Here is an 8124-nt window from a genome sequence, read left to right as displayed (position 1 = left end):
AATTGCATAAGGGCGTGGGACGAATTTTGTTCTGATTCCAAATCCCTGCAAGTTTGCTCTGGAAAAGCAAATAGGTTAGGACATCAGCCATCCCCAGTAAGTCTGCCAAAGTCAATGCTGCTGGTCCAAAGTCTGCCTGGAGCAGAGATAACAGCAGAGACAGGAGGCAGTTGAGGGATGAAATGGACATGGCAGGCCCAGGATGCAGCTGGGGTGGCAGCAGAGAGAGGGTCCTCTACCCGAATGTGAGAATGCTGTGACACCCAGGAGGGAGAGGACAAACTGTAACAATCTGATAAGTCTAGAATGGTGGCAATTGGTCCCCTGCAAGAAGCATCCTGGAGGGAGAATAAGGTCCACACGTGTAGCAAAGGTACAAGGAGCCGTAGGAGATGACAAGGTCTTTGGTAAGAATGAGGATGAGAGGAAAGAGTTCTTACGACAGGGAGGGATATGACCAACATGCTGTATGGATTCCCCTCCCCCACTTCTTCCTGCAGACCTCACCACCCAGCCTTCCAGGGAACCGCACAGGTAGGCCCTGCTTTGTGATTTCTGTGTGGCTGTTTGGCACCAGCAGCACACTGGTCCCAGGCAGGGCACACGTGCAGTGCAGTGGGGTTCTGCACTACTGTGAGCCCCTCATGTGACACAGCTCTGGAGTGGCCTCCAGCATCTCAGGAAAGGGCAGTTATGAACACACTCGTCTGCCCTACGTTCTTTGCAGCCGCAGCGCGATGATAGTGTATCTGAGGCTTTTGACAGCCCAGACACGATCTTTAGGGAGTGTGGGCAGGACAGTGACACGTTTCAGAAGTGTTGTGCAAGGACCCAGAGCAAAGAAGCCATCCCACGGAGACCATTTCATCATCGTGTTGGGCTGGATTTGTCCTGTGATTTAATGTGGCTTCAAGCAGGAGGAAAGTACTTTTTACAAAAGAAGAGAAAGAGAAAACTCCCGAAGGAAATCCTAATGGCATCAACTTGTAGGGGACAGATTGGGCAGTGAGGGAGGGTAACAGGGCAGCGATGGTGGCTGCGATGGCTCCTTTTGCATTTGCTTCAGGCTGTGCACACAAGTGCAGAACTCAGCAGGGACTGTGCCTTCTCTTGGGGAGGGGTCCTAACTCTCAGAGACGATTTTCAGACCTTTGGATAGAAACCCATTTTGGTTAGGGGCACTTGCTCCCCGCTGGGGTTAGAATAAGCCTGAAGTGGAAAGGGACAAGGTACGGAAGTGCCTCGTAAATCAAAGGTGGAAAGGGATGTACACCTCTGCCTGCTATGTAAGCGCTTATTCTGGAACCCTTTGCCAGGTAATCTGCACCATCATTAGCCTGGAGTCTCCACCTGTGAGCAGTACGCTCTTTATCTCTGATTTGACCCACAGCAAGACAGCCCTCCTGTCAGCTGCAACTTGCTAGGGCTCCCTATCCCAGCCATGAGAGTCTTTCGGGCTTTCTCTCAATTCCCCATTTAAACCTGGAGGAACGAGGCTGCTGTGTCCGTATGGGGAATGGGGAGTTCTCACTAACAGCGTTGGTGCCCATCTGTCTGGACACCCCCGAAGTCACAGTCCCTCCAACGTTCTGGTGCCAGCCTCTCAGGGGCATCTACCAGCGCTGCACCTAAGGCCTGGAAAGAGGTCTAAATCCTATCAGAAGAAGATTTTGCATGGAAAAAAAAAAAGACAAGGTGGCCATGTATCCAAAAGTAACACTGTTGATAGCCTAAGATAACAGTTGACTCCCTGTCGCCCAGAGATGCAGTGAAAGGAGGCGGAAGTCGTTCTTAACCACATGCCTCTTTTCCTAGATCAATTAGAATATGTGGCCGTTTATTTCTTCCATTTACCATTGTGACATGAATATTGCTCCACACCATCAACGATGAATGTTGCTCCACGCTGTTAAAGAGACTTAAAAGCATGTTAGAAAGGAAGACATGCGAGCACGTTGTGTGACTGTAGTATTTTAATGACGCCTGTACATTTCCCCCCTTGAGCACTCCTGTCTCTGTGAGGCAACGATGATCTGTGTGCACAGTAATACAATGTGGTGTAGTAAAGTTTGTTGAGGGAAACGGGTCCAAGTCTCAGGATCGAAATTCCTAAAGTGGCAGCAGGGTAGTAGGCAGAGAGAGAGAGAGAGAGAATGAGGGGGGTGGGGGCTGGGTGATTGTTAGAATTACAGATCCTCACAAACCAGAGCATGAATGTGTACACACCAGCAAAAGCCAGAAGACTGACTGGCTGCCATGGAGAAGAAGAAGCTTCAGTGTTGGGTTAGTAACAGCTCAGCCACTTGACTCTGCCCTTTCTGGTTCCTAAGAGGCCAAAGCCCCGTGAAACCAGGCACCTAACTTCTGATAATCCTGTTGTTCCTTCTCTCCTATGTCCAAAGACCAAACATTTGGTGGGGGCGGGTATCTACTATCTGTGAAGTTAGGTGCCAGGACACAGAGGGAGGAGAAGACATCACATGTCCTGAAGGCTCTCTCTCATCGCACTGGACTCCTAGAAACCGTAGATGATGGCACGAAGCCATCATGCTGTTAGCGCCGTTAGTCTGTGGAGTGAGAGTGGGTTTTAATTCTCTGGCAGAAAACATCAACCAACAGGATGCCAGTCAGCCTTTCTCCCAGGGTGCATCAGCTATCTTGGGAAGGTAATTCTGCACCAGTTGCCCTATAAGACACTGCCCACTTATCTGAAGAACCCTTTACGCTCAGTGCCAGGGCACCACGGATGGAAGGCATGGGCCTGACCATAGAGGCAGAAAGATGAAAGGCAGTGACCCAGTCCTAGTGATCACACTGGTTCTGAAGCTCTCCATCCAAAAGAAGGTTCCATGAGGACATGCAAGGAAAGAGAAGGGCCAGACTGAGGTGAGGCAAGGAAGACATGAAGGTGCCAGGTTTAAGGAGGTGCTACCCCTGAGGTTGTTCCCCATTCAGTTCTGAGCGATAGGCTCTTTCTCTCTGAGTGGCCTTAGTAAAGAGGCAGGATATACACACAGAACAGCAAGATAATTCTTTGGATCTCAACAGATCTCTCTTCTTTCTTCTGTTTCAAGGGACGTTGTCACTGCCGCCACCACTGCTGCTGTCTTTATCATTTGAGCTGATGAGCCGAGCCGCAGGAACACCGTGATTCATGCTATTGGTTGTATGTGACCCCAGAAAAATGACGGAAATCTTCCGTTCTCTTTTGCCCAGAGGAAGGCCTTCCACTATGGGCTGCTCCTCAGTGTGGCCTTGATGCCGATTACATGCGCTGTCCCACAAAAATCGAAAACCAGTTTAGAGTCCAAGAAATGAGGTGTGTGGTTGCTGAGGTTGCAACCTCACCTCCACAGGGAGCCAGCATCCTCACATGCCTTGTCTAGGAGATGCAGGAGAGCTGCACTGTTCCCACCCTCCTTTCTTTCTTTTATTTTTTTTAATATAATTTGGCTGATAGTCCTTTCTCAGATATGTTTTTTGTAAGCGTTCTCTCTTAGCCTGTGCCTTGTCATTCTTTTTTTTTAAATTTATTTATTTATTAAAGACTTCTGTCTCTTCCCCGCCACCACCTCTCATTTCCCTCCCCCTCCCCCAAACAAGTCCCCCTCCCTCATCAGCCCAAAGAGCAATCAGGGTTCCCTGCCCTGTGGGAAGTCCAAGGAACCCCCACCTCCATCCAAGTCTAGCAAGTTGAGCATCCAAACTGCCTAGGCTCCCACAAAGCCAGTACGTGCAGTAGGATCAGAAACCCATTGCCATTGTTCTTGAGTTCTCAGTAGTCCTCATTGTCTGCTATGTTCAGCAAGTCCGGTTTTATCCCATGCTTTTTCAGACCCAGGCCAGCTGGCCTTAGTGGGTTCCTGATAGAACATCCCCTTTGTCTCAGTGTGTGGGTGCACCCCTCGCGGTCCTGAGTTCTTTGCTCGTGCTCTCTGTCCTTCTGCTCCTGATTTGGACCTTGAGATTTCAGTCCGGTGCTCCAATGTGGGTCTCTGTCTCTGTCTCTCAAGGAGGTTTTAGAACCTGATCTTGCCAATACATCAGGACAGCAGAAACTGGATTTAGTCCACTCATGTTGCTTCTCTAGTAACGCCTAGCCAGAAGGCTGGAGATCCCAACAGAAGCTGGAACTTGACTCTTGGTCACTAGGGATCAGCTAGCAACTTCTTAGCTTGACTTTTGGGCTAGGGTGAGGCTACAGGATTATAAAAGTGTAAGAAGTTTGGTTAACATTGGAAAAGAGGTTGAGTTTGCCTGCATAATTTGAGTTAGTTAAACAATTCTTACGAACATTCTTTTTTTCTGGAAAAAAAAAAACAGCCTCTACAAACTTTAGTGATGACTTGGGTGGCATTGACACGGTCTCAACTGTGGGTGAGAAGGTAAACAAGAGGTAAATGATTACACTGTTTCTGGTTACACGTTTTCCAGGGAAGACTTTCTAGTCAGTGAAGAGCATCACACCCACCTCCCCTGCTGGCTTCTTCATCACCCTTTGCCATCTTCACGGTGAGTGCCACTCTTTACCAGGGAGAGGTGTGAATGAGCCGTGCAATGTGCTTGCTGGGGGTTGGACATAAAGACTTCCAGAAGATCTATGGCCTTGCCCCTCAAGGTTATCTGGGGCCACCGACACCAAGTAACTCATGACACCTTGTTGAGTTTGGACATTCAACAATCCATCCTGTGGACAGTTGAGGTTGCCGTGGGTCTCTTCATCATTGAGTTGACACAAGATTCTGCTCGCTGTAGGGGACAGTCTCTGGACACACACTAACTTCAGAGCTTTTTCTTGCACTTGTCTCTGCTGTGTGCCAAGGAAACACAGCTGGAAAGTGTGATCCCTTTCAACTTGTGTTCCTTTGCCACATGCTTGACAGCATGGCTCTCTGTTGCATATAGCGAGGACAGAGAGAACAGGTACCTGCCCTCGGCCTGTAACCCAGAAGAACACAGCCCTGGAGTGGGTAGAGTTCTCCCTCTCACTCAGCCTTGTAACCACACAGCAGGCCTCATACCCGGCACAGAGGGACAGAAGAGCCTCCCACCCAGGAATTCCCTCTGGTGTTTGGAGTCTGCTGGAGAATGCCCAGATGCAGGAACTTACTCTCCTCTCTGGCAACACTTTCTCGTTTCCTCACTCTAGTTGTGAAGGAGCTTTTCCTTTCCACCAGCCTGATTTCAAACCTCACCGGGGCTCTCACGTTTTCTCCGGCTGCAGGTACCCATACTCAATGCCAGCTCTCTGCATTGGGCTCTAGAACATCCGGGCTATAACCTGCTCCCCTTTCCAGGCTCCATTCTCTCCTCCTTCATTTGCTGCTCACTTAAATCTGTGCTGAGGCGATCTAATTGCTGGCAATCAATTGGCAAGACTGACGCCAACGGCTGAGCAGCGAGATAAGTCATCTTGTGGTTATGAATCGATCAGTCACACAGCCAAGCAGTCATGGCTTGTGTCTTTAGAAATGTATTGTTCAATGATTAATCGATGGAAGCTGGTCAATTGCTGTTCCAGAAGGATTTCTCCTGGTGCCCAGAGGTTTATCTGGACGTTCAAAAGGGTTAACAATGAAGTCAAAACCTAGACATTCCTCCAGATGCATTGCCTTGATTAGGCTTCTTTAACACGGACAGGTAAAAGATAGACACCAATGCGGGCGTTGTAAGGTGGAGGAAGCCTCCCATTGGTCCTAAATCTAGCAAAGCTGATAGCAGTTTTGTTCTTGCTGTCTGATCTCTTGACTGCATTTAGGGGGGTGGGCTATTGCTGTGGCATGTGTTCTTATCAAACATTGAACAGCAACAGGACAGCTCATAGTGAAGGTGCAGATCACAGGGCCGGGGCAACATTTCTGTGTGCTGAGATTGTACAACCAGAAGTCTAGCCATCTGATGGCCTAAGGGGCAGGCTGAACCTCAGGACCTACATTCTTACAGAGACCCAGGTGGTGGCGGGAGCAGTGAGGGTGAGTAGGATGGAGAGGCGTTAGCTGTGTGGGAGGCATGGCCATGGGCCGCTGAGCATGACTCCAGGCCTCCATAAGGAGTCAAAAGGCACACCAAAATCTAAACCCTTCTCCACTATTTGTCCATTTAGAGAGATTAAGTCTTTCTAAGCTCCAGTTTCTCCATGAGTTAAACATGGTACCAAAACCTGGCTAGAAAGGATAACCCAAGGACTTTGTGAGATCACGTTAGCAGAGTGGTCACTGTGAAGCCTCGCACCGTGTTGGCTACCAATAGATAGTTCTTAATAGTCCTAATGCTCCAGTATGGAGAGTACACAGAGAATATGTGGAGAACACTAAAGGCAGAGGTGGCCCTTTGTCTTTATATATCCCACAGCGGAAGCAGGGTAGGCAATGCCTAAAAGGCTCTTTGGGTTTTATCCCCTTCGGGACAAGCTGCTCAAACTCTGAGTCTCATCTTACTCGTCTGTAAAAGGAATGATTGCAGTAGTGAATAAATGGGTTTATAACATTAAATAAGAAGTACACTTAATGCTCCTGGCAGGTACCATCTCTATTACCAACAGCACAGGAGGGATGTAAGAGGCAACAGTGAGGGGCAGTATACATGCGCTTTGTTTTTGTATCCATGCTGTCCCAGAGAGGCCTTGTGTTGGTAACTTCTGGCAATGGAGGAATCCGAAGACAAAATGGAGATGGTGGTTTTATAAGAAAACAATTGGTTTCCTATCCCAGAAAGCCAGCAAGGCAGGGCTCAAGACTGTGTGCACCCGGTGTGAATGGCTGGTGGCAACTCAGGAGGCCAGAAAAGTGGGCATATGCAACTCAGGAGGCCAGAAAAGTGGGCATATAATGCTGGAGCCCAGAAACAAGGCACCTTCGGACCTCCCCGGGAGGGCTTCCAAGATGCTCCTGAAAGACGGTTTGCCTGGTGGTACTCTCGGTTTCCCCTTGGCATAGACAAGTGCGGTCTGGTCTGGCTTCCCAGCTGGCTGCCTGCTCTTGGGCTCCAAGTCTCTCCACACTTCAGCAATCTGTGCTTGGTGGAGCACTGCATTTTAGATGGCTTGAAATTTTAAACATTCTCTTTTCTAATAAGGGAACCTGAGTTTTTCATTTGCACCGGGCTGCGCGAAGCAGGTAGGACTCCCATCCAGCTCAAGCAGGGCGTGAAAGGAGCTGAGAGCTGCAGGCATCCACAGAAAAGAGGAGGCTCATTTCCAACCAGGAGCCGCAGGAGAGGGGAGGAGAACGAGGGGGCAGGGTTTGGACAAGTGGAGGTCTGCCTGAGTTACTCACAGCTTGGATCCCCCATGCTCAGCTGGCTTTTTGAGGGGTAATTTTTAGTTCTTTCTTCCAGATGGTATCTGCCAGCTCCTTGCCCAACTAATAAATCAACTATGCTATCAAATGTCTGACCATGTTATTCAAAGTCATCTCTGAAATAAGTGCTAATAGGGGGAGCACTGTTTTAAAGTGCTCCCAATGGATTTTTTTAAAAAAACATTATTTATGATGATGATTATTATTATCATCATCATCATCATTTTGGTCTTTTCGAGACAGGGTTTCTCTGTGTAACATCCCTAGCTGTCCTGGAACTAGCCCTGTAGTCCAGCCTGGCCTGGGTCTCGAACTCACAGACTTCCTCCTGACTCTGCCTCCTGAGTGCTGAGATTAAAGGTGTGTGCCACCATCACCTGACCTCTTTTTTGTTTTTGTTTTTTTCTAAATATGTGAATTAGAGGCCAGAGGTATTAGATCCCCTTGAACTGGAGTTCCAGGTGGTTGTAAGTCACCTGACATGGTCCTGGGAACTGAATCCAGGTCCTCTGGAAGAGCAGCAAATGCACTGAACCACTGAGCCACCTCTCTAGCCCACCAACACATTCTTAGTGAAAAATATGGTGGCTGAAATAAAAATTAAAAATAATGACATAAGAACTAGGAGTATATCTCAGTTATAGAGTTATGTGTCGTGTGTGATGCATTGAGTCCTGTCCCTGGCACTATAAAAAATATGTGTCAAAAAAAAATGGGTCAGGCATAGACCAGCAGTCAAGAGCCCCATGCTCTGACTTGTTTCGGCTTCTGCCGTGGTGATGGTTCTGGGTGGGGACTGGCACAGCAGCCAAGTGATAGTGGGAGA

The sequence above is a fragment of the Microtus ochrogaster genome, chromosome 2, assembly GCF_000317375.1.
Source record: "Microtus ochrogaster isolate Prairie Vole_2 chromosome 2, MicOch1.0, whole genome shotgun sequence".
Lineage (NCBI taxonomy): Eukaryota > Metazoa > Chordata > Mammalia > Rodentia > Cricetidae > Microtus > Microtus ochrogaster.
The sequence above is the reverse complement of the archived record's forward strand: the minus strand, read 5'-3'. Positions refer to the sequence as shown.